Below are 27,701 nucleotides of genomic sequence, written 5' to 3'. Positions count from 1 at the left end.
ATGCCAGGTGAGAGAAGACTGCAGGATCACTCAAACAGGAAACCTCAAGAGGTTGGGCCCATAGAGCTCAAGAGGAAGAGGAAGCCCAAAGGGGAAGGAGAGACCGTGCAGAGATCACCTGCCATCTTGCTTCAACACCTGGCATCTGACTTTGCTGAGAAAGCACCTTTTATGGGGCCTCGAGTTGGACTCTGTATTGAAGATGGAAAAGCATTGGATTCCTCTAGGTTCTTAGCTGTGATGCATAAAAGAATTTATGAACATCCCAGTTTAGTTAGGCCAGTTAAAAGAACTTATTTGGGAAATGAGGGAAAGACCAGTGCTTACTGAGAAATGGGAGAGAAAGACAGAAATACACACCAAGAGTTGGTGCAGGTCCCACTATGCAGAGCGAGTTCTGCCTCCTGTGATTGCCTTTTAAACTATTAATTATTGCACCCCCTTGCTAATGATAAGGGGAGGGGCCCCAGCAGTTGTTGGTTACCTCTCCTAAGGTGGGGAAAAAGGCGAGGACTTTTTGGAATATCTGGGCCCAGGGGAGGTCCTGGAAAGAGAAATTGGGACCTCAAGGTTAAACTCAAGGTCCCAGCAAGGTCTTGCAACCATGTTGTCTGCTGGCCATGTGGTCTGCTGGCCATGTTGTTTGTCAGCCATGTTGTGGGTCATCTTCTCCTCCATTACCCTGTACTAACCTGCCTCAGTATGGCCTTGGGACAGAAAGGTGTACTCCAGATAAATACCCTTTATAGAAGGAAACAGATTTCTGGTACTTTGCATTGACACCCCCTTGGCCAACTAATACAGCATGTTTAAATATTTTTTAAAAACATGAAATTTCATGTAAAGTAAAATCTAATCACCTTTCTCTTAATCTGCTTTCCTTTTTGATCATGGCCCCTAAACTACAATAGTATAAATACATGTTAATAGTAGTACTTTGTTTTTCATTATGAAACCTGGAAAGTTTCAAGAATGAATTGGATTACCTCAGGTTTATATTACAAAATTATTCACTTTCACCACTGATTTACTGAATTATTATTACTCTACTGGTTTTCAAGACCATCTTGATGGTGCATGAAACATTTATTTGTACAGAGATCATTACCCTATTTTCTATTCCGCCCTAGTGATATATCCATATTTTTCAGTGTCATTACCACCCTATTTAAAATTTTTTGGCTAATTAATAATTGCAATTATTGATCCTGCTAAGTTAATTTCTCCAGGTATTATTTTCAATTATTTCCACTAATTTCCTGAACAGCTCGTGCTTCCAGGGAACCTCTAAAGCTATATCACCATCCATTACCTTCAAAATTATCTCCCTGCAACTTTTTTTTTTAACATTTTGTAGAAGCATACATACAACTCAAATATTCCATTTCAAGCACTTTCATATGTACAATTCAGTGGGGTTTAGAACTTTCACAATACTGTGCTACCATCAACAATATCTATTATACCACATGTCATCACTTGAAACACAAACTCCTCACCTACTAAGGGGTTCCTCCCTCCCCTCATCTTCTGAGCCCTGGAAACTTGTAATCTACTATCTGTGTTTACTTTTAAGAAGATTTCACAGAATATTGACATCTTTGTAATAGTTATAATTCTTTTATGTTCTTCAATGGAATTTTATGGGCTTGTCCACAGTAGACAGAACAATTGCTTGGTCTACTACTATCATACATATTTTTCAATAAAGCTTTTATACATTATCAATGTTATATTTGAAAGCCATTGACAATTATTTATATTTGGTTATTATCTATTACAATTCCTTTCCTCATTTTCTCTTGGCTGTCCCATATGAACAATCATATCCCCAGCAAAACACTGTGGCTTGTTCCACCCTTTCCATACAATTTTTCTGTTATTTTATTGTATTATCTGATAGGCTAGAAATTCCAGTAAGGTACTAAGAAATTCTGGTAATAACAGGACTTATAGTTACTCTCGATTTTAATGGGATTGCCTTTTGTTCAGGGGTTATTTAAGCAGATTTCATTCCACAATTCTTGAGGCATATGGCACTCTGCATCAGTAAACTTGGCAAATCACACTGGTTTATTCAGAACTTGAAGGGGAGAGTATCTGGTGTGCAGATCAACCCCTGGGTGGGGTGATTCTGCCATGCCTGACCCTCACCACCTCCAATTATGATTCATCATCTTTGCACTAAATAAATTCCAGATTCTGATTTTGACAGTTTTAATTTTTGTTTTTAATCATATTAAGGATATGCCCTTCTCCTAAAATAATATGTTCAGCCAGAAATATGTTCAATTTTCTTAAATGTGTTATCTATTTCAATGAGCCTTAAGATTTTTTTTTCAAGGTAAATTTTTAAAATTATCTTTTCTTTAAAGTTAATGATCACATAATTTTTACATTAAAAAACATAAGAGGTTCCAAAATACGCCACTCCCCACCTCCCCACTCCCATCATTTTTAATTGTATTTTTTGAACATATTGATCACAAAAAATGTTACATTAAAATGTAAGTAGTTGCCGTATAACCCCCACCTCCCCCACCTCACTCCTCCCACATCAACAACCTCTTTCATCATTGTGGTGCGTTCATTGCATTTGGTGAATATATTTTCGAGTACTGCTACACCACATGGATAATAGTTTATATTGTAGTTTACACTCTCCCCCAGTACATTCAGTGGGTTATGGCAGGATAGATTTTTTTATCCTTGCAGAAAAGTTAGATTTGTTAGTAAAGAATAATCTAAATTGCTAATACTCTATTAAAGGTGTTTCCTTATTCATATTTTCTTCTGAATGTTGGTCAAGCCTATGCTGGTCCTTCTTTTCTACATTTAGAAGAGTTTCCCACTAGATAATTCAATTTATTTTTCATAAAGCCTGTACCATTCTTTTCCTTGTAAAATGTGTTTACAAGACACATTTGAAATAAAAAGGAAAATTTTAAGGCCAAGGTATGCAATTAGATATAAAGATACCTGAGATACTAGTCACTTTTACTGAATCTGTGGTTGGTGCTAGGGATGGTACATAATCAGGGACCTGAATCTCTGGACTGCCCATGTGCCAGCTGGGCCCTGAGCCTCAGCAGAGTTGTGACTCCTACTCTCTGGTTAATTAGACTTACCCAGGTCAGCCATCAGGGAGATGAAGATGGTCAACCACCACACCAGGGAATCATGAACACCAACAACTGCAAGCAGAGGAATTGCATCCATCATCCATATGGAATCTAACCCCCTCTTGATCTAGAGGTGGAGTGGAAATCGCCATTCCAGGGTTCACAGAATGGAGGAATAAAATATGGACTAGAGTGGACTTACTGATATTCTACATAGAACTATTGCGACTAGTAATAGAAGAAATTGTAGCACTGAAGTTGAGAAAGTGACCACAGTAGTTGCTGAGGGCTGGGAGAAGGAAGAAGAGATGTGATGTGAGGGCATCTTTGGGACTTTGAGTTGTCCAAAATGATATTGCAGGGTCAGATGCTGGACTTTATATATCCTGCCTTAACCTACTGAGTATCCTGGGGGAGAGTGTGAACTACAGGCTAAACTATTATCTATGTGGTGCAGTAGTGCTCCAAAATGTGTTCACTGAGTGAGATGAGTGTGCCACAATGATGGAGGAGGTTGTTGATGTGGGAGGAATGGGGTGGGGTGTGGGGGGTATACGGGAACCTCATATTTTTTAATGTAGCTTTTGTGTGTGTGTGATGTATGTATCTTCAAATAAATACAATTTACAAAAATGATGGGGCAAGGAGTAGGGAGCAGGGTATATTGGAACCTCATGTTTTTTTTAATGTTTTTTAATGTAAGGTTCTTTGTGATCTATTACCTTTAATAAAAAAAGTGTTAAAAAAAAGATACCTGAAGCAGATAGTGAACAATATAAATCAGAGGTAAGTATATTTATACCAGACAAAATAGATAAGGATAAAATGCATTTATAGGAATCAAATGGTCAATTTATAATGATAATGTTCAATTCATCACAGAGGTACAGTAATTCTTAAGTATTAAGTAAAGATATTATAGCCTCAAATGAATAAAGCCAGAAAGAGAAGCAAAAAGTTATAAAATCAACCATTATAGTGAGAAATTTTGACATGTTTCTCTCAAGCAAATAAACATATGTATCTAACAGATATAAATTATGTTTAAGAAAGTTTAACGAGTTTGATTTATTAGACACATTTGGAAACCTCTGTCCAACAACAGAAGAATATTCATCCTTCTCAAGTGCACAGGAAACATTAATCAACATTAGTAGGATAAAAGTCAAAGCTCAACAAAGGACATATCTAATAAATACAAGAAACTTTTCTTTTTGGAATTTCACATCCCAGTCAAATAAAAATGAAAGGAATTTTACTTGGCCTGGGAAACAATTGCTAATTAATAAAGTTGAACTGTGCATAAATCAGCAGAAAAGATGAAAAGAACAAGGGTCACTGGGAGGAAGTACTGCTATAGGCCTTGGCTAATTATTAAAACTAAGAGATCTGTTTTATTTTAATTAAGAAATAGATTATAGAATTTTTATACTTTACAGCACTATTTCCCTTACATTCCTAAAGAGTTTCTAATCCTTTTAGATATAGGGACAGATCACTTCCCCCTTTATCTTTTTTGCTTTTCCCAAATATTCCTGCTTTGCATGATTTCACCTTCAATAAGACACTGTGGCTCTTCTCAGGTTATTAATTTCTTTAATAACTTTCATATTTTAATTTCAAAGGATTTTTAGGTTACATAGATGTTTCATCAAAAGCATGGGATATTAAAAAATAAATAAAGACAAAAAAAAGGATGGGAGATTCTCATGTACTGTACCTTGTCCCTCCCCCATAATTTTCACACAACAACAACTTTCATTAGTATGGTATATATATTATTTTACTTCAAATAGAATAGCCACTATTTATTTTATTTTTTTGTCTTTATTTTCTTTTAATGTTATATTTTAAAAAATGAGGTCACCATATACCCCCCATCCCCCTCACTCCAGTCCTCTCCCCATAACAACAACCTCCTCCATCATCATGAGACATTCATTACACTTGGTGAATACATCTCTGAGTACTGCTGCACTTCATGGTCACTGTTCCACACCATAGCCCACACTCTTCCATGGTCCACCCAGCGGGCCATCAGAGGACCTACAATGTCCAGTAATTGCCCACACAGCACCACCCATGTCAACTTCAAGTCCCGAAAATACTCCCACATCTCATCTCTTCCTCCCACTCCCTACCCCCAGCAGCCACCATGGCCACTTTCTCCACATCAGTGCCACATTTTCTTCGATTACTAATCACAGTAGTTTATGAATAGAATATCAGTAAGTCCACTCTAATCCACACTCTATTCCTCCATCCTGTGGACCCTGGAATGGTTGTGTCCACTCCACATTTTTATCAAGAGGGTCTTAGTTTCCACATGGATGCTGGATGCAATTCTCCTACTTTCAGTTCTAGGCACTCTTGGCTCCCTGGTTTGGTGGTTGACCTTCTTCACCTCCATGTTAGCTGAGTGAGTTAAATCCAATAAACCAGAGTGTAAGAGTTGCAAGTCTGTTGAGGCTCAGGGCCTGGCTATCACATGGTCAGTCCAGACATTCAGGACCCCTGGGTATCCATTAAATCCCAGCAACAACTACAGTTCCTGTAAAAGTAACAGGAGAGGCTTGTGAACAAAGATCACATCTGAGTCCAGCTCCATCACACAGAAACACAAACTCCAAAGTAGGGCCAACTGACATGGCACTGAACTCCATCTCCCTCGACCATAGAAACTGTGGGTCTCTGTAGCCCTCAGAAGAACCAATACCTGAGGCTGTATCTACTTTATCTGTCTCTGGGACTTTGCTGAGGTGTGCATAAGGGTGGCCCCTCTGATAACCTCCGGGCTCTTTTTGGAGACTCATAGCATTATAACTCATTTGTCCTTTCCTTTTCCCCCTTTTATTCAGGTCAAAAAGCATTTTTAACTCCTGGTATTTTGTGTAGACTGAGATATTCTGCTGGTCTGAGTTGACCGTTTCATTCAAGGTCATTTTCTAGTTACATCATCAGCTTGCACTTGGTAGTAATCCCTTGGCTTCAGGGAGGCTCATCCCCGGGAGTCCTATCCCATGCTTGTGGGAGGCAACGCATTTACATGCTGAGCGTGGCTTTGAGACTGGCCACATTTGGGCAACATGGAGGCTCTCAGGAGGTAACTCTTAGGCACCCTGCAGCTCCAGGCCTTGTTCTTATTTCAGGTGCACAGGCTCACAAGCATAGTCATTAGTATCAAGGGCTCATTGTTGGACCTTCCTTCTTTTTTGGTCTTTGCTGTTGCACTTGGGGAATTGTTGCTGTTCCTTTAGGGAATGTGATAGAGCTTCCATGGCTAGGATCTCAACACTCCCTCAGTCGTTGTTTTTAATTGTAACCACTATGAAAATATCTAAACATTTTTATGTAAGTATGGTATATTTATTACAATTGATGAACACATATTGAAACATTGCTACTAACCATGCTATATAGTTTATGTTAAGTTTTACACTTTGCACTGAATAATTCTATAAGTTTTGACAAAATGTCAAACCAGCCATTATACATTTTGTCAAAGATTGTTCATTTTCTTTTTTTTCTTTATTTTTTAATGTTACATTCAAATCATATGAGGTCCCTATATGTCTCCCACCCCCCTCACCCCATTCCTCCCCCCATAGCAACAATCTCCTCCATCATCATGAGAAATTAATTGCATTTGGTGAATACATCTCTGAGCACTGCTGCACATCTTGGCCAATGGTCCACATCACAGCCCACACTATCTCACGTTCCACCCAGTGGGCCATGGGAGGACATACAATGTCTGGTAACTGTCCCTGCAGCATCACCCAGGACAACTCCAAGTCCCAAAAATGCCTCCACATCTCATCTCTTCCTCCCATTCCCTACCCCCAGCAGCCACCATGGCCACTTTCTCCACACCAATGCCACATTTTCTTCAATTACTAATCACAATAGTTCATGAATAGAATATCAGTAAGTCCACTCTAATCCATATTCTATTCCTCCATTCTGTGGACCTTAGAATGGTTGTGTCCACTCCACATCCATATCAAGAGGGTGCTTAGATTCCACATGGATGCTATTCATTTTCAATGATGGAAGATCCAATATTTTCATGGGATAGAGATTAGGGTAATTGTCAGTCTCCTACTGGGCCCTCTCACCTCATAGACGTTATTTCTCTCTGCTTGTCCCATCCAATTCTGCCTATGCTGTGGAACTGAAATGTTTAGGTGATATACCCTTTAATTGATATTGTTCTATCTTCACTCCATGTCAATATTACTGCCATTCTACAAGACATTTAATTACATGCTAATATGAAAAAATTCTTTTTCCTTCCCAGAATAAAGGAACAAAGCAAAAATCTTACCATGAAAGTGATCTGCTTTTACATTCATTACTCTTTCCTTCGTAAATTGTGTCATCATCCCCTGAGTTTGTAGAATTCAGTCAAGGCCCTGCAGTGCCTTTTAGCTCTTTTAGTTTCAGACAAAGCAACAAGGCCTCAGGAGAACCAGGTTTTCCTTCCTTAATTTAATCATTGTATTGTATTTTAAAATAACCATGATTTGACTCTTTTGTCTAAACTTCTCTGTGCCCTCCATTCAGATTTCAGACCAAGAATTACCAGTATGTACTGGCCTTGGTTTTTGCCATTGAAGAGATCAACAGTAATCCCAACCTTTTACCCAACATTACTTTGGGCTTTGATCTCTATAATGCCCTACACAGTGAACGGAGGACATTGGAGAGCCTCATCATTTGGCAATCAGGGCTTGGCAACGTCAAACCAAATTACAACTGTAGGAAAGAGAGCAAGTGTGTAGCAGTCCTTATAGGAACAGCATGGGCAAACTCTGCCCAGTTTGGGACACTGCTGGAACTCTACAAAATTCCACAGGTGAGACTGGGTTGAGGGAAGGAGAGATGAAATCATGTCCCCTTTGGTGCCATTTTCAGGTTCCTATCAAAAAACATTGAAATGAGGGAATTGTGCTTCTGTATCTCTCAAAGGGTAAAACTAGTATAAAGAGACCTGGTGAGATGTGCACTTGTTCTTTATTTGAAAAAGCAAGAAGGGTGATGGGGAAGGAGAAAAAGTAATTCCCCAGATCTCTGAAGTGGATCAATTATTTTCTAGAAAGCTCTCAGTAACTGGGGAATGATTAGAAAAGAGAATGAGAAAATTTTCCCTTCTGCCACTTCCCACCATCCCTTAATATTCATAGGGACTGAAATTGTGCTTCTCCTCTATCCTCTATCTCATGTTAGTTCATTTTCTCCTTCCCCTTTAGATTACCTTTGGCGTTTATGACCAACAACTGAATGATCATGACCAGTTTCCATCACTCTATCAGATAGCCCCCAAGGACAGATCTCTGGCACTTGCCATGGTATCATTGATGCTACATTTCAGCTGGAACTGGGTGGGGCTAGTCATCTCAGACGACAAGAGAAGTATTGAGTTTCTCTGGGACTTGAGAGGAGAGATGGACAAGAATGGAGTCTGTGCAGCCTTTGTGGAAATGATCCCCGTCAATGAGAGGGAATATTTCTCAATGCACTGGCAATATCATTCACGGATCAGAGAATCATCAGTGAATGTGGTGGTCATTTATGGTGATACTGACTCACTAATAGGTGTGAACTTTTGAAGATGGAATTATTTAGTGATAGGGAAAGTATGGGTCACAACTTCACGATGGGATTTTACCCCCAGTGAGAGAAACTTTTTATTTGACTCATTCCATGGGACTCTCATTTTTTCACACCACTATGGTGAGATACCTGGTTTCAAAAAATTTATGCAGACAGTCAATCCTTCCAAATACCCAGAAGACTTTTACCTCACTAAATTGTGGTTCATCTCTTTTAATTGCAACGTTTCTAAATCTGACTGCAATACTCTGTTGAATTGTCCTCCCAATGCTTCCTTGGAGTTGTTGTCTTGGCAGAACTTTGACATGGTCATGAATGAAGGAAGTTATAATGTGTATAATGCAGTGTATGCTGTGGCTCAGACCCTTCATGAAATGCTTCTTCAACATGTGGAAAAGCAGTCAGTGGGAAATGGAGACGGGCTGGTGTTTGAACCCTGGCAGGTAATGACTCTTCGATATGATAGAATGCTTATTTCAAAACATGAAATAAGTGTGATTTTCTTGGCATTCTGCATATGTTTAACTTAATAATTTAGGACTCTTCCCCAAAAGCACAGGAGTTGATAAACTTGTTTTACTGCCCATTAGGTAAATCCAGCCCTGAGTAGAAATGGTCATCATAAAGTAAGTACAGTGGCAAGGAGGAAATCAGTTATGAATCAAGGTTAAGGTTTGTGTTACTAAGGACCTCAACATCCTGCCCACCTAATGTTTTCATTAGGAAACTCTCAGACTTCTTCCATGAAGCTCTTAAATGATAACAGAGAGAGAACTAGTTCTGTAAATAACTCTCCTAAATTGGGCACTTTATCAGATACTGTAGATAAATCATCTCATTTAATATTGTAACCACTTAAGGTATTGATAACTAGGTGGTACAAGATGATGCCCTGGGAGAATTCAGATAGTAAGTGATTGTGGTTACATTTGATTCTTTTAAATAAAACATACTATCTATTCAATGTGTACAATTATTCATATTTGGTATGATCACAGAGTTGTGCATTCATCATATCAATCAATATGAGGGCATTATCACTTCAATAATAATAATAATCAGAAAACAAAAGACAAGAATCTACTCCTTAATAGTCACCTCACAGTCTCTCTATTCACTTGCCATTTATAACTGCTATTCTGTTTCCATCTAATTTTTTGGTATTCATATTTTTATAGATGATGTGCATTTTGTCTGGTTTCTTTCACTTAGTATATTTCCTTTTTTTGTTATATTACTATACATTACTGGCCATGTTTCTTGTGTTTGCATTTTTGTTTAAGAGTAACATGTTATAACATTAAAGTAGATTTCTCCTGTTTCAAAGAAAAACAGTATTATATATGCAATATTACCCATACTCATATTTCGCATGAGGTTTCTCTATGCTATACAGTCCCATGGTAGATTTTTCAGTTTTCTTTGTAGTAATATATAGGACCTTAGACTTTCTCTTTCAGTTACTATCATGCCTTGCTGGTTACAAACACTATGATGTGCTTTTACCATTTGTATTTATTTCTGAAGATTACAAAAAACCTTTCTACCACAGATGAAACCTCAGATTTCCATTTTCAAACCTCCAATTTTCAAGAGACCTATGTTCTTGTTATTAACTCCTTGAGCTTAAAAAATATATTTAGTTTATAATAGCACAAACATTCAGTATTTATCATTTTTTGCCTGGATTTCTTCATTCAACATAATGTTCTCCAGTTTTATCCATGTTATCATATACTTCATGGCTTTATTTATTCTTACAACAGCATAACATTCCATTAAATTTATACACCACAGTTGGTTTATGCATTCATTGATTGATGGACACCTGGGACATTTTCATATTTTGGCAATTGTGAATAATGCCACTATGAATAGTAGCGTGCAGATATCTGTTACTGTCACTATTCTCAGTTCTTCTTGCTATATACCTAGTAATGATATTGTTGGCTCACATGGCAAAACTATATTCAAATTCCATAGGAACTGGCAAGCAGGTCTCCACAGTAGCTGTAGCATTTTGTATTCCCACCAACAATGAATAATTGTTCCTATCTGTCCACATCCTCCCCAACACTTGTAGTTCTCTACCTTTTTAATAGTGACCATTCTAATAGGTGGAGCTTTGATTTGCATTTCCCTAATTGCTAGTGATGTTGAACTTTTCATTTTCATGTGTTTTTTCACCGTTTGTATTTCTTATTGGGATAAATATATATTAATATTTTGCCCTTTCTTAAAAGGGTCATTTTTCTGCTTATTGTTGAGTTGTAAAAATTACATATTATAAATATCATACCTTTAACAGATATGCAATTTTGGAAGTTTTCCCATTGTGTTAGCTGCCTTTTCACCCTTTCTGCAAAGCCCTTTGAGTTGCAAATGTGTTTAATTTTGAGGGGGTCCCATTTATCTATTTTTTCTTTCATTGCTTCAGCTTTGAGTGTAAGGCTTAATATTGAAGATGCTTCACTACATTATCTTCTAGCAGATTTATGTTCCTGGCTTTTATACTTAGATATCTATGTGATCCCTTTTAAATTGATTCTTGTATAGGGAGTGAGATAAGAGTACTCCATTCTTTTGGTTATTGGTATTTAGTTAACCCAGCACCATTGGTTGAGAAGATTGTTTTGTCACAGTAAAGTGGTCTTTGTAGGCTTGTCAAAACAGGTTGAACTTATGGTTGGGGTACTATTTCTCAACTCTCAATTCTATTACTGGATCAATGTATCTATCTTTCTGCTAATACCATGCCATTGTTTCTCACTCTGGCTTTGTAATACATTTCAAGGTCAGACAGTGAGATTCCTACTTCACTCTCAATTTTTAGGAGATTCTTTATCTCCACATAAATTTGGTAATTACCTTTTTTTTTTTTTGCAAAGTAGGTTGTTTGAAATTTGATGGACATTTGTGAAATCTAGAAATCAGTATGAGTAGGATTGACATCTTCAAAATACTTTGTCTTCCAATCCATGAACACAAAATGTCTCTCCATCTGTTTGGGTCTTCTTTGAATTTTTAAAATTATTATTTTGTAATTTCTATGTAAAGGTTTTTTACATTTTGGTTAAATTGATTCCAAAGTGTTTGAGTCTTTTTTCTTGCTATTCCAAATGGATTTTTTCCCAATTTTCATCTCAGATTCTTACATTCTAGTGTATAGATACATTACTGATTTTTGCACCATAATCTTGTATCCTGCCAGATTTATTGACTCAAGTAGCTTTGTCACAGACATATCAGAATTTTCTAAATATAAGATCATGTTATCCATATATAGTGAGAATTTTACTTCTTATTTTCCTATGTGGATGCCTTTTTTTTCTGATCTAGTTTTTCTACCTAGAACTTCTGGCACAATATTGAATAACATGGTGACAGTGGACATCCTTGCCTTGTTCTCAATCTCAGAGGAAAAGATTTCAACCTTTCCCAATTGAGTACAATAATGGCTGTCATTTCTTCATACATGCCCTTTATCATATTGAAAAAAATTCCTTCTATTCCTATCTTTGAACTTCTTTTACCAAGAAAAGATGTTGGATTTTGTCTAATGTTTTCTCTGCATCTATTGAAATGGATAATGTTTGTATTTCTTAAATTTCTTAATGTGGCATATTGTATTAATTGAATTTCTTAGTGTTATATCACCCTTGCATACCAAGAATAATTCACAAGTGACTGTGGTGTATAATTTTTATAATATGCTGTTGCATTATAGTTGCAAGTATTTTTGAGAAGTTTTTCATCTTTGTTCATTAGAGAGATTTCTGTAATTTTAATTTCTTGAAGTTTCTGTGTCTGGCATTAGTATTAGGGTTATTCTGGCTTCATAAAATGTGTCATGTAATTTTCCTCCTCTTCAATTTTTGGGAAGAGTTTAAACAGGATTGTTATTAGTCTTGAAATGTTTGGTAGAATTCAAATGTGAAACCATCCTGTCTTGGACTTCTCTTTGTTGGGAAAATTTTGATGACTCTTTCAATCTCTTTAAATGTGATTGTCTTGTTATGATTTTATATTTCTTGTAATATCAGTGTAGGTTATTTTTGCATTTCTAGGAATTTGTCCATTTTATCTAGGTTGTCTAACTTGTTTGCATATTATTCCTCATGTTATATTCTTATGGTCCTTTTTATTTCTGTGGGGTTATTTATAACACGCCCACTTTTATTTCTGAATTTATTTGTTTGCATCTACTCTTTTTTTTCCGTTAGTTTACCCAAGCACTTGTTAATCATTTTATTGATATTTTCATAGGATCAGCTTTTGGGTTTTTTTTGTACATAATTTCATTTATTTCTGCTCTAACCTTTGTTATTTCTTTCCTTCTGCTTGCTTTTGAATTGGTTTGCTGTTCTTTTTCAAGATTCTCCAGTTGCTCATTTGGAGCTTAGATTTTAGCTCTTTCTTCCTTTTTAATATAGGCATTTAGGGCTATCCATGTCACTCTTAGTACTGCCTTCACTGTATTCCACCCATTTTGGTAATTTTCCTCACTTTCATTTGTCTTGAAATATCTACTAATTTCTCATGTAATTTCTTCTTTTACCCACTGATTGTTCAGGCATGTTTTGTATAGCCCTCCACACATTTACAAATTCTCCCTTCTCTTGTCTATTAATGATTTACAGCTTCATTCCACTATGATCTGAGAGAACACATTGTACACTTTTAATATTTTTATATTTATTGAGATCTGCTTTTTGATTCAACATGTGGTCTATTCTGTAGAAAGATCCATGAACAATGAAGAATATATAACTTCCTGATTTGAGATACAATATTCTATATATGTCTCTTAGGTCTAGTTAATTTATCATATTTATTCAAGTTCCCTGTTTCCTTGTTGATCATCTGCCTAGTTGTTCCATCTATTGATGAAAGTGGTATGTTGAAGTCTCCAACTATTACTGTCTATGTTTATTTCTCCCTTCTGATATGCTGGAGTTTGTCTCGTGTATTTTGGGGAACCCTGGTTAGGTGCATAGCTATTTATGACTGTTCTCCTCCCTGGTGGATTATCCCTTTATTAACATATAATTACCTTCTGCAACTCTTATAACTTTTTTGCATTTAAAGCTTGTTTGGTCTGATATTATTATAGCTATTCCTGATTTTGGGGGGTCATTTTTTGAATGGGACATGTTTTTCCAACCTTTCGCTTTCAGCTGATTTGTATCGCTGAATCCAAGGTGAGTCATTTGTAGACAGCATATGGATGGTTCATGTTTTTCATCCATTCTATCAGCCTATGTCTGTTGTTCAGGGAGTTTAATCCATTCACATGCAATGATATTATTGTAAAAGCATCATTGACTTCCACCATTTTATTCCATGGATTTCATATGTCCAATCTTATTTTCATCTGTCATTTTTACTCTCCTGATTATTCTTTCTGGTAGTCTTGCCTTCTACACTCTGCTAGAAGTCTCTGCTTCCTGTCATTTCCTTTCAGGCTGCAGAACATTTAATCTTTCCAACAGAGTTAGATTACTGTTCATGAAGTCTCTTAGTTTCTGTTTATTTTTGAATGTTTTAAACTTACATATTTATAGGACATTTTGCTGGATAAAGAATTCGTGGCTGGCAATTTTATCTTTCAGTATCTTAATTTACCACTGTCTTCTCACCTCCAAAGTTCCTGATTAGAAGTCTTGTACCAAGACTTACTGGATGCCCCTTATATGTGATGATATGCAACTCCCTTCCTGCTTTCAGAATTTACTCTTTATCTTTAACATTTGACATTCTAAGTAGTGTGTGCCTTCCAGTATAGATTTATTCTGATTGGAATATGCTGTGTTTCTAGGACATGTAAATTCTTTTTTTTTATGAGGTTTGGGAAATTTTCCACTATTATTTCCTTAAATACACTTTCTGCCTGTTTTCCCTTCTGTTATTTACCTTCTGGAACTCCTATGAAATATGTGTTGTTGCACTTCATGTAATCATTCAACTCTCTGAGTCCTGCTTAATTTTTAAAATTCTTTTCTCTCTGTTTACTTCTCTTTGATTTCAGCTGTTTTGCCTATGATATCACTTATTCTTTCTTCCATGATTTTAAGCATGCTGTTGTATGGCTGTAATGTGTTTTGAACCTCACCTATTGTATCTTTCATTCCTGTAAGTTTTGTTATTTTTCTATTTATGTTTTCATATTCTTTGTCCTCTCCTCCTCTCCTAGTGTCTTCTTGTGTCCTTTACCTCTTTAGCCATATTGTTTTTAGCTCACTTATTTCATTTAAGAGATTTGTATGAATCTTATTGATTAGTTGTCAAAAATCCTGTGTCTCATCTGGGACTTTGATGTACTCTTTTGCTTGAGCCAACGATTCCTTTTTCTCATAATGAGAGATTATTACTTGATGATGTCTAGGGATCTGATTATGATGGTGAGTTTACCCTGATGCTCACTTTCTCTCTCTTATCTAGGATTTAATGCCAGGAGGTTATGTGTTACTGCTATTCTTTGATTCTTGTATCAACCTCTTCGATGTCTTTAGAAGTGCCCCTGTTCAGTTGCTGATATCTGGGCTATGGACCCAGAAATGGACTGCAGACCAGATTCCAAGGACCTTGGAGAGGGAGGTTGTAAAGACTTAAAAAAGCTTCTTTTATTTCTTTAGTTTTACTTTCTTTGCATCCAGTGCTATGATCTGCCAGTAGATTTCTCAGCTCCAACCCTGGTGGAAATGTATTTGCTATAACCCTGAATCCTGCCTCAGTGCTTTTCAGAGTCTTCCAAATCAAGCATACTCAGAAGCTGTTTCTTTTTTGTTGTTGTTGTTGTTAGCAACCCCCTGCCTTGTTGTGGGTAAGAAATAGTTCCATTCTTTCTGTGTCCTCAACAAAGAGTCATGGTCAGTAAGGAGGGTATTTGAAAGGGTTGGATGTCTTTAGTTTTCTTCCAACTCCCAGGGAAAACAATGGTGCAGCCCCACCCACCCAGAAGGGCCCATGAAACACAGCAGACCAAATTTGTTGGCCAAACCTAAATCAGCCTTAGGCTGTGTGAATTTCTCTCTCCTCTTACCTGGGGAAGTGGACCTATTACACACCTTATGACATCATTGCCTACAAGTCGACAGAATGTCCAAAGCTATATGCTATGAGGGTGGGAGGATGGGTGCCAGCAGCTACAGCTGCACCTTTTACTCAGAGACTTACCCCAAAAAGAGTCTTTTTCTGTTTTCTTTGGCCCTCTCTCTTCTCAATGGTTTCCACCCTCCTCCTTATGTTCTCAACTTTGGAACAGTTTTCCTTGCAGATTTGGTCTGTCCTTTATTTTTCTGGGAAAGAACTGAATTTTGAGTCTTTCTAATCCTCCATCTTACTGGAAACTCTAGATTTGTTTCTTCCATTAAGATTTGTCTGTATTTCACACCAACAGATTGTTTTATCTCCTTGTATTTACAGTTTTCTTCTGAAACTGGCTGATATTTCATAAATGCTTTGACCTTTTCATCCTCCATATTCTTTCATTTGTATTACTTCATGGGATGCTAATAATAAAGTTGGATTGTGAATCAGGAATTACAGAAGATCAGGGTTGTTCCCAATTTGATTTTAATGCTGGGGCACACTTTCTCACAGAATGATGTGTATCTTCTAGCTACACCCATTTCTGAAGAACATACAATTTAATAATACTGCTGGTGGCCTAGTGACATTGGATGAGGAAAAGAAATTGGTTTCCACGTATGATATTCTCAACGTTTGGAATTTTCCAGAAGGTTTTGGACTTAAAGTTAAAGTAGGACATTTTAATCCAAATGCACAATATGATCAACAGTTATCTATATCTGAGGAGATGATAGAGTGGGCAGCAGGATTTTCAGAGGTGGGTACAAATGCAATCACCCTGAATTTCATGACATATTAGTACACATAATTTCCTTGTGCAGATTTTCTGCCTCCTTACTGCTCAACAAATGGCCACATATAGGAGATTTATATTCCATCTTTGAAACTGAACAAATTTCTTCCCTTTCACGAGTGGTTGGAAAAAGAACACATTTATTCAAACATGTTCTTGAAATTATTCAATATTTCATATCATTCTATAACATATCATATTTTCAATTGATTTGATTTACATATTTAAAATTATAAATTAGTGATGAAAAAATATATAATGCAGGACAGAGTGTAAACTATAATGTAAACTATATTCCATGCTTAGTGGCAGTGCTCCAATATGTGTTCATCAATTGTAACAGATATGCGACACTAAGGAAGGACATTGATAATGTGGGAGGGGCATGTGGAAATCCCCTATATTTTTATGCAACATTTATGTAATCTAAATACCCTTTAACCATTTTTTAAGTATTAAAATTTTAAATTTGTTGATGGTTCAGTACCTCAAAAAGTCTGATTAGTGGGTAGTTAAACTCACAGTTGATAACAACATATCTCTGATTTTCATCAGACTCCCCATGCTGTACGCAGTGAGAACTGCATTCCTGGATTCAGCAAAACCTCTCAGGAGGGAAAGGCTGCCTGCTGTTTCCTTTGCATCCCCTGTCCAGAGAATGAAATTTCCAATGAGACTGGTAAGTGTATGCCCACAAGAAAGTCCCAACCATTCCTTTGTATACCCAATTCACACAAGGAATTGGAAAAAATCTGGAAGACAACTCCAGAATCAAATTCCTCCTTCCTTAATTTAGTAATTTAAATTTGATAATCAGTAATAGTTACCGTTGAAATGACTCTTTCTCTGCCCTGAACTAGCTCATTTGAGTCATTGCTTTAGACCCATTGCAGACAAATTGCCTCTATGAAACCCTCTTGTTGAGAATGCCACAGTAAATAATTTTCATCCCAATATTGAAATTTAACACATGTGAAGATTTGAAACTTTCGTGGATAACAGAAAAGATTCTTGTTCTTGGAGCTAATCCATTTCTGTCGGTATGTGACACTGATTTGATTGAATTAGTTGAGGGCCTTAATTGGAAGTATTTCAGTAAATTATGACCCAGGATGGGTCTCTACCCACTTGTTGGAGTCTTTATAAGTGGGAGAAACATTCAGAGACACACAAAGAGAACAACCAGCTTTTACTCTGTCATGTCAGAGATAACTCCTGGACTCCAACAGCTTCAGAAAGACAAAGTAACCCAGAGAAGTTGAGATAGAGGCTGGAGGCTGGATTTATCAGAGCAGTTTAAAACTGAATAGATGTAGCAGTCCAAAACTGAAGGATGAGCCATCTGCCTGATTGCCAATAGCTGAACTCAGGGGACAAACAGAAGCTGGAAGAGAGACAGGGATTGGTTGCCATTTTGCCTTGCCATGTGGAAGGAGTCCAAGCCCTACCAGCAGATGCCCTTGTTGAGACATAGCATCTCAAATGTTGCCTTGATCTGGACATTTTCACAGCCTCAGAACTGTAAGATTTTACTCTAATAAATTTGCATTATAAAAACCAACCCATTTCTGGTATTTTTGCATTGGCAGCTTTTAGCAAACTGAAACAAAACTTTATTATAAGTACCTGCTTCAATCTTGTTTTATGGGATATTTAGATTTTAGTAAAGCCATGACCCTTAACCATCCTAAGTATTCCCATGCCTAAAATTGTTTATCACACAGAACACAAGCTCAGGAAGGATGTGATTGATTTAAGAAATGGGTATTTCTATTGTATACAACAAAGGAACGATATAGCATGCCCTCAAAAAGTGGGTTTTATTTCTGCTGTCCCGTACTTCACAGCTGAGTTGGGAAGAGAAAACATTGTGTATGGAATCATATATTTAATATGAGGAGGGGTCTCATGGAGTTCTTCATAGAGGCAGTAGCATTATCAAGTTTTATGTAAGAAGAATGTGGGGTGGACTAAATTCTTGGTATAATTATTAGAAATGACCAAAAAAGGTGACTCACCACGGCATGTAATATTCACAGATTTAGAGAACTGGCAAAGAAAATTTCAGTGTGACAAAATCACAAAGAATGTTGGGGTTGGGGTTGGGGATTGAGACATGATGTATAAAATGGACTTAAACCAATACATGAGATTTTTTCATAGTATAATTAATATCTTTAAATTAGTCATATTCATGATTTTAAATCACATCTATGGTGGGAATTTTCTAACTTTTTTTTGTTGATGAAAAAATAGTTTAATTTCCCAAAATACTATTATTTCCAAGTTTTGAAAACTGTGAGACTGATGGTATATCATTTCATTTAGTCAGTTGGGGAAAGTGATTCATGTATACCTTATATATAAGGTAAGTTTGAGCATATGTTCCATGTCCTCATATAAAGAACACCATACCACCAAGTTCCCACATGTTTGGAGATTAAGAAATACACATTTCAACAGTGCATACTTTAAAGAAGATACTACAATAGATCGGTTAAACATATGGAAATTGAAAATGCTACATTTCAGGCCTCATGAGATGGAGCTAAAGTGCTCCACAGAGAGAGATGTATACTCCCAGATTATATATAAATATATTTGTTTATTATTTAGGATATGAGTTCTGAATATTCATCACAAACCGAAACAAGAACAGCAAATTAAACATAAAGAAAATAGAAGATGGAAATTTATAAATATGAGAAGAAAACTTAGTAAAATACAGGTATACAGAAAATAAAGTCAAAACTCTCTCTAGTGAAAGACAAAATTGATAAACCCCTGGAATGTTGTATTAAGAAAAGAGAAAATTTGTGAAACAAATAACAGGACTTTAATGTGTGTAATTTTGTGCATGAATTTTTAACATCATGAAAGCACAGTATAAATAATTTCATGCCAATATATTTGAAAATTAAAGTGAAATTCACAAATTCCCTGAAGAAATGCAACTAATCAAAATTGTCCCAAAAAATGAAAAATTGGAAAAGTTTCGTATTTTACTAAGGACATTAAATCCATAGCTTACATTATTCTCATATATTTTCATTGCGATGAATTGGAGAAGTCTACCAAACTTTCAAGGAAAATATAATACCCTTTTAATTAAACACTTCCAGGGAATAGGAAGAAAAATATTCTCAATTTATTTTATTAGAAGAGATTAATAGTGGTACCAAAATCTGATGTCATTACAAGAAAGCAAATTTATTCATGACTTTCTTTTTTGAACATAAATTTACATATCAAAAAACCCCAGAATCCAAATTCTCTTATATTTTATAAAGAAGCTCTAGTATGAAAAAATTTGGATTGTACAACATAATTCAGTACATGATCTCCCTGAAAAGGAGAAGCAATCGTCTAGATAAATGCAAGAAAAGATTTAATAAAATTCAACATCTATTCATGGTTTTAAAATAGAAACATCCATTATCAAAATAGGAATAGAAGGGAAACATTTTATCCCCTTAAAGGACACTTAAAACTAACCAGAGAAAACATCAAACTTTATGGTGCAATATTGAAAGAATCTCAGGGTTAAGGGATCAAGAATGTGAAAAAATGCTCAATATTGCCACGTCTACCAGATGTTACCCTGGAGGCTCTGCCCAATGCAATATTCATAGGAAAAGAAGTAGATGGAATAATTGGTGGAAATGTAAAGAGAATTGATTTTATTGGATATGGTATTATTATGTAATATATTTACTGGTCTGAAAAGAAGGCTAATACACAAGCTTCTGAAATTATAAATGTCAGTCAAAGGGCATTCTAAAATGAAATTTTAATACATGACCTTTACAACATCTTGTAAGTATGAAATGCCTATAAATAAAACTAAGGAAAGTTTGGAAAAATGTCTGATTATAAAGTTATAGAAGAAAATTGAGAAAAATTTAAGGCAGATGGAAATACATGAAGGCATATACAATGTCCATGGATGAAATAACTCAATATTGTAAACGCTTCAGTACTCTCCAAATTGTTCAACAAATTCTATGCAATTGCTATCCCAGTGACAATCTCTTTGGCAATTATAACCTATTATAAAGCTTACATGAAAAGGGAAAAAAGGAAAGTGTAGCTAAAACAACCTTAAAGGCCAAGAATAGGATGGGAGTAATTATTCTACCTGCTTCAATTCTTTTTAATGTCACATGATGAGGTTTCAGGACAAGAATAAAAATGTAATCAAAGAAAGCAAATGGCAAGTACAGAAACCAAACGGTCATGTATAGACTTATCATTACCTGGCATGTGGTAGTCCTAAATGTAAAAATAAAAAATCTTTAAGGATCATAAAAGAGAAGAATATTTGCAACTTGGCAAGGCAAAAATTTCTTAAACAAGACAGATACAGCATGAACATTAAAGGAACAATTTAATAAAAGTAACTATATTAAAATTACTACTTTAATAGCCACCACTCTAATGGGTATAAGATGGTAACTCATTGTAGTTTTTTTTGTCTTTATTTATTTTTTTAATGTTACATTCAAAACATGTGAGGTCCCCATATATCTCCCATCCCCCTCACCCCAATCCTCCCCCCATAACAACAACCTCCTCCATCATCATGAGACATTCATTGCATTTGGTGAATACATCTCTGAGCACGGTTGAACCTCATGGTCAATGGTCCACATCATAGCCCACACTCTCCCACAGTCCACCCAGAGTGTCATGGAAGGACATACAATATCCTGTAACTGTCCCTGCAGCACCACCCAGGACAACTCCAGGTCCTGAAAACGCCCACATCACATCTCTTCCTCCCACTCCCTACCCCCAGCAGCCACCATGGCCACTTTCTCCACACCAATGCCACATTTTCTTCAATTACTAATCACAATAGTTCATGAATAGAATACCAGTAAGTCCACTCTAATCCATACTCTTTTCCTCCATCCTGTGGACCTTAGAATGGTTGTGTCCACACCACATCTATATCAAGAGAGGTCTTAGATTCCACATGGATGCTGGATGCAATTCTCCTGCTTTCAGTTGTAGGCACTCTTGGCTCCCTGGTGTGGTGGCTGACCTTCTTCGACTCCATGTTAGTTGAGTGGGGTAATTCCAAAAAACCAGAGTGTAGGGGTTGCAAGTCTGTTGAGGCTCAGGGCCTGGCTATCTCATGCTCAGTCCAGAGATTCAGGCCCCCTGGGTATACATTAAACCCCAGCACCAACTACAGTTCCTGTAAAAGTAACAGGGGAGACTTGTGGACAAAGATCACATCTAAGTCCAGCTCCATCACACAGAAACACAAACTCCAAAGTAGGGACCACAGACATGGCACTGAATTCCATCTGTCATGACCATAGAACCTGTGGGTCTCTGTAGCTCTCAGAAGAACCAATACCTGGGGTTGTATCTAATTATCTGTCTCTGGGACTCTGCTCAGGTGTGCATAAGGGCAACCCCTCTGATTACCTTCCAGTTCTTTTTGGAGACTCATAGTCATATAAACTAATTTGTCCTTTCCATTTTCCCTTTTTATTCAGGTCAAAAAGCATTTTTAACTCCTGGTATTATATGTAGACTGAGATATTGTGCTGGTCCGAGTTGACCCTTTTTTTCAAGGTCATTTTCCAGTTACATCATCAGCTGGTAGTTGGTAGTAATACCTCCACACCAGGGAGGCTCATCCCCGGGTGTCATGTCCCATGCTGGGGGGAAGGCAACACATTTACATGCTCAGTTTGGCTTAGAGAGTGGCCACATTTGAGCAACATGAAGGCTCTCAGGAGGTAACTCTTAGGCACCCAATAGCTCCCAGCTTTCTTCTTATTTTATGTGCACAGGTTCACAAGCATAGTCATTAGTGTCAGGGGCTCATTGTTGGACCTTCCTTCTTTTTTGGTCTTTGCCTTTGCAGTCATTGTAGTTTTGATTTCCATTTCCATAATAGCTAGTGATGTTGAGTACCTTTTCATGGGCTTTTTAGCCATTTGTATTTCTTATTTGGGGAAACATTCAAATCTCTTACCTATTTTTGTAATAAGTTTTTGCCTTTTTATTTTTGAGATATAGGATTTTTTTCATATATGCTGGATATTAGGCTCCCATCAGAAATATGGTTACCTAATATTTTCTCCCATTGTGTAGGTTGTCTTTTCACTTTCTTGATAAACTCCTTTGAGGTGCAAAAGGCTTTAATTTTGGGGAGGTCACATTTATCTGTTTTTTTTCTTTTGCTGCTGGTGATTTGGGAATGAAATTCACAAAGCCATTTAATATTACAAGGTCCTGTAGTTGCTTCCCAACATTGTCTTCCAAGGTCTTTATGATCTTGGCTCTTATATTTAGATCTTTAATCCTTCTTGAATTGATTTTTGTATAAGTTGTGAGATAGTAATCCTTCTTCATTCTTTAGCCTATGGATATTCAATTCTCCAAGCACCATTTGTTGAAGACGCCATTCTCTTCCAGATGAGTGCATATGGTGGCCTTGTCAAATATCAGATGACTGTATATGCGAGGATCTATATTAGAACTCTCAATTCGGTTCCATTGGTCAGTATTTCTATCCTTGTGCCAATACCATGCCATTTTAATCACTATAGCTTTGTAGGATGCTTTAAAGTCAGGTAGTGTGATTCCTCTGATTTCATTTTTCTTTTTCAATATATCTTTCACTAATCGGGGCCTCTTTCCTGTCCAAATAAATTTCATAGATAGTTTTTCCAGTTCATTAAAAATTGCTGTGCTTATTTTTATTGGGATTGCATTAAATCTGTAGATCAGTTTGTGTAGGATAGATAACTTGATAATATTTAGTCTTCCTATTCATGAACAGGGATATTCTTCCATTTCTGTAAGTCTTCTTTGATTTCCTTTACCAGTGTTGTGTAGTTTTCTTTTTATAAGTCTTTTACATGATTAGTTAAATATATACCCAGGTATTTGATTTTATAATTTACTATTGTAAATGCTATGTTTTTCTTGATATCCTCCTCAGATTGCTCATTTTTGGTGTACAGAAATGCTACTGGTTTTCACACATTGATCTTATAACCTGCAACTTCACTGAATTCATTTATAAGTTCTAGAAGCTTTGTTATAGATTTCTCAGGACTTTCTATGTATAAGATCATGTCATCTTCAAATAGTAAAACTTTGACTTCTTCCTTTCCAATTTGGATGCCTTTTTTTTTATTGACTTTGTAATAATATTACATTAAAAATATATATATATGAGGTCCCATTCAACCCCACCACCCCCACCCCACCTCTCCCCCCTCCCCCCCCAGCAACACTCATTCCCATCATCATGACACATCCATTGCATTTGGTAAGTACATCTTTGGGCACCTATGCACCTCATGGTCAATGGTCCACATCATGGCCCATACTCTCCCCCATTCCATCCAGTGGGCCCTGTGAGGATTTTCAATGTCCGGTGATTGCCCCTGAAGCACCATCCAGGGCAGCTTCATGTCCCAAAGACGCCTCCACTTCTCATCTCTTCCTGCCTTTCCCCATACCCATCAGCCACCATGTCCACTTTTCCCAATCCAATGCCACCTTTTCTATGTGGACATTGGATTGGTTGTGTCCATTGCACCTCTATGTCAAGAGGAGGCTCAGATTCCACATGGATGCTGGATGCAATCTTCTCACTTTCATTTGTAAGCACTCTAGGCTCCATGGTGTGGTGGTTGTCCTTCTTCAACTCCATCTTAGCTGAGTGTGGTGAGCCCAATAAATCAGATTGTAGGTGCTGGAGTCTGTTGAGGCTCAGGGCCTGGCTATCACATTGTCAATCCAGAGATTCAAATCCCCTAAATATATCTTAAATCCCAACACTAACTGCAACTCCAGCACATTAGCATGAAAGTCTTATGAAGAGAGATCCAATCTGAGTCCAGATTCATCACACATAAACACCAGGATGCCTTTTATATCTGGTTCTTTCTCAGTGCTCAAACAATTACTTCTAATACAATGCAAATAGGAGTGGTAATAGTTGGCATCCTTGTCATTTTTATCATTCTCACCATTGTTTCCTTCTATTCCTATCTTTGGCAGTGTTTTTATAAGGATAGTGTGCTGTATATTGTCAAATGCTTTCTCTGCATCTAAGCACCCTCTTGATTTAGAGGTGGAGTGGACATCGCCATCACCAGGGTCTTTAGGATGGAGGAAGAAAATATGCATTAGGCTGGACTTTTTGGTATTCCAAAACACCAGTTATTGTGCCTCTAGCAATGGAATAAATTATATCTTGATTTGGAGACATGGCTATGGGAGTTGCAGAAGGCAGGGAGAGGGAAAAGAGATGTGATACTGGGGCATTCTCAGGACTTGCGTTGTCCTGAATGATACCGCAGGGACAGATGCAGGAAAATATATATCCTGCCATAACCCACTGAATGGCCTAGAAGAGAGTGTAAACTACAACATAAACTATTATCCATGCTGTGTAGCAATGCACCAAAATGTACTCATCAAATGCAATGAATTTACCACACTAGTGAAAGAAGTGTCCATGTGGGATGAGTGGGGACTATGGGGAGTGGAGTATATGGGAACCTCTTATCTTTTTCACTGTAACATTTTGTATGGTTTATGTATCTTAAAAAAAGATAATAAAAAAAGAAAAAAATTACACTTTTCATTAATGACAGGTCAAGCCAACAAGTGGGAAAAAAATATTTTAAATAGATCTACAATAAGAAATCACACCTAAAATATATTGACAGCTCCTCCAAAAATCAAGATGAGCAGAAAACCATTAAAAAGAAGTATGGCTTATGAACAAGTTCTTCATATAAAAAGTTTTCCAAATATGCACATATGAGACAGGGCTCAGATCAATTAATCACATGAAAACTGCAAATAAAAGTCATAACAAAATAGATAAAAATATTCTCCAATATTGCTAAAATTAAGCCGACATCCTGTTTCAAGTGTTGGACAGAATATGGAAAAACTGGGAATATCGTGTTGTTTCTTGGAGTGTAAATTGGTGTAACCATTTAGAAAACTATATGGTTTTAATTGCAATTGTGTACATTTGCATACTATATGGCTAGCAATATAGCATCATATCTATCCCAGACAAGATACTCATTGCAGCATTATTTGTAATAACAAACACCCATAAAAAATCCAAATATATTATAACAATAAAAATGGAAAAACAAAATATGTGTTAATATAATCAAATTTTGTTCAGCAGTATGTAAATGGATTATACCACTTCATGGCTACAAAGATGATTATATTTTATAGCATAATCCTCAATAGCCAATACGGTAAAATATCAAGTGTCCATCAACAAATTAATGGATAAACAAAACGTGATGCGTACACACAATGGAATATTGTTTGACCACAAGTAAACATGAATTTCTGAGATATGCTGCTACATGGAAGAAACTTGGGAGCATTATGCTCTTTGCTATAAGCAAAAATAAAAATGAGAAATATTATATAATGTCACTTATAAGAGCTGTCTTGAGATAGCAAATCCCTAGAAAGAAAATAGAGTAGAAGTTGCTAAGGGATCGGGGCAGAGGGAAAAGGAAATGTATGTCTGGTGGGTGTGGTGTGTGTGTAAACAGAAAGTAACATAAATATATTTCAAAGGTGAATGAATTATATCTAAATCCAGTGACAGGGATGAATCTCAGAAACATGATATTGGGTAAAAAATACCTAAGCAGAACTCTTTTATGAGTTTAGAAATCAGGAAAGTAGTTTCTTTAGAGATGTGGGAGATATTAAATGATTTGAAGGCAGTAGGGAAAGAACTTCTGTGGGGCTGATTATGTTTTCTTCCTTGGCCAGTATGGTATTATACATGTGTTTACTTCCTCATAATTCATTTAGTACGTTTATAATTTATATCCTTTTATGTGTGTATTTTACACATTTATACATATATTTTTTTAAAAGATTGAAAACCCAACACTGAATGAAAATTCAACTGTTTTCCAATTGAAAGTATGAACATTTAAAAGTAGGCCAGAAGTCTAAGAGAAAATATGGGGGAAGAAAACCAAACAGATTTAAACACAGCTTTATGTAGGGTCAATGTTAGCTGGAAAATTTTGACTAAAATTGTCCAATGTGGTTCGTTTGGGAACCTGTGCATGAGAGAAAATTATTGAACCTGACTGATGGCACTTTAAATTTCTCTCTAGGTATGGATCAGTGTGCGAAGTGCCTAGATCATCAGTATGCAAACAGTGAGAGAACTCGCTGCCTCCAAAAAGCTGTGACCTTCCTGGCTTATGAAGACCCTTTGGGGATGGCTCTGGTCTGCACAGCTCTTTGTTTTGCGTTCCTCACCGCTGTTATTCTTGGGGTCTTTGTGAAGCACAGGGACACCCCCATTGTCAAGGCCAATAACAGGACTCTCAGCTACATCCTGCTCGTCTTCCTCACCCTGTGCTTTCTCTGTTCCTTACTCTTCATTGGTCGTCCTAACACAGCCACCTGCATCCTCCGACAAATCACATTTGCAATTGTGTTTACAGTAGCTGTTTCCACTGTCCTGGCCAAAACAATTATTGTGGTCCTGGCATTCAAGGTCATTGCTCCAGGGAAAAGGACGAGGCAGTACTTGGTGTCAGGGTCACCTAAGTTTGTGATTCCCATTTGCTCCCTGATCCAGATGACACTCTGGAATCTGGCTGGGAACCTCTCCCCCATTCATTGACAAAGATGCACACTCTGAGCATGGCTATATCATCATTGAATGCAACAAGGGCTCAGCCCCTGCCTTATATTGTGTTCTGGGATACTTGGGCTGCTTGGCCCTGGGGAGCTTCACTCTAGCCTTCATGGCCAGGAACCTGCCTGACACCTTTAATGAAGCCAAGTTCTTGACCTTCAGCATGTTGGTGTTCTGCAGCGTTTGGATCACTTTCCTCCCTGTCTACCACAGCACCAAGGGCAAGATCATGACAGCTGTGGAGACCTTCTCCATCTTGGCCTCCAGTGCTGGATTACTAGGCTGCATCTTTGTCTCAAAGTGCTATATTATTTTGTTAAGGCCAGAAAGGAACATTCAACATTCGTTACGACATAAAACATATTCTGGGGGCAAAAAGTCTTCTTAA

General features: G+C 36.9%; 1 pseudogene; it reads left to right on the top strand.

The window, feature by feature from the left end:
* On the top strand, positions 1–27,701 carry LOC101417162 (vomeronasal type-2 receptor 116-like; annotated as a pseudogene).

This window comes from Dasypus novemcinctus, chromosome 19 (assembly GCF_030445035.2).
Source record: "Dasypus novemcinctus isolate mDasNov1 chromosome 19, mDasNov1.1.hap2, whole genome shotgun sequence".
Taxonomy (NCBI): Eukaryota; Metazoa; Chordata; class Mammalia; order Cingulata; family Dasypodidae; genus Dasypus; species Dasypus novemcinctus.
The sequence above is the reverse complement of the archived record's forward strand: the minus strand, read 5'-3'. Positions and strand labels throughout refer to the sequence as shown.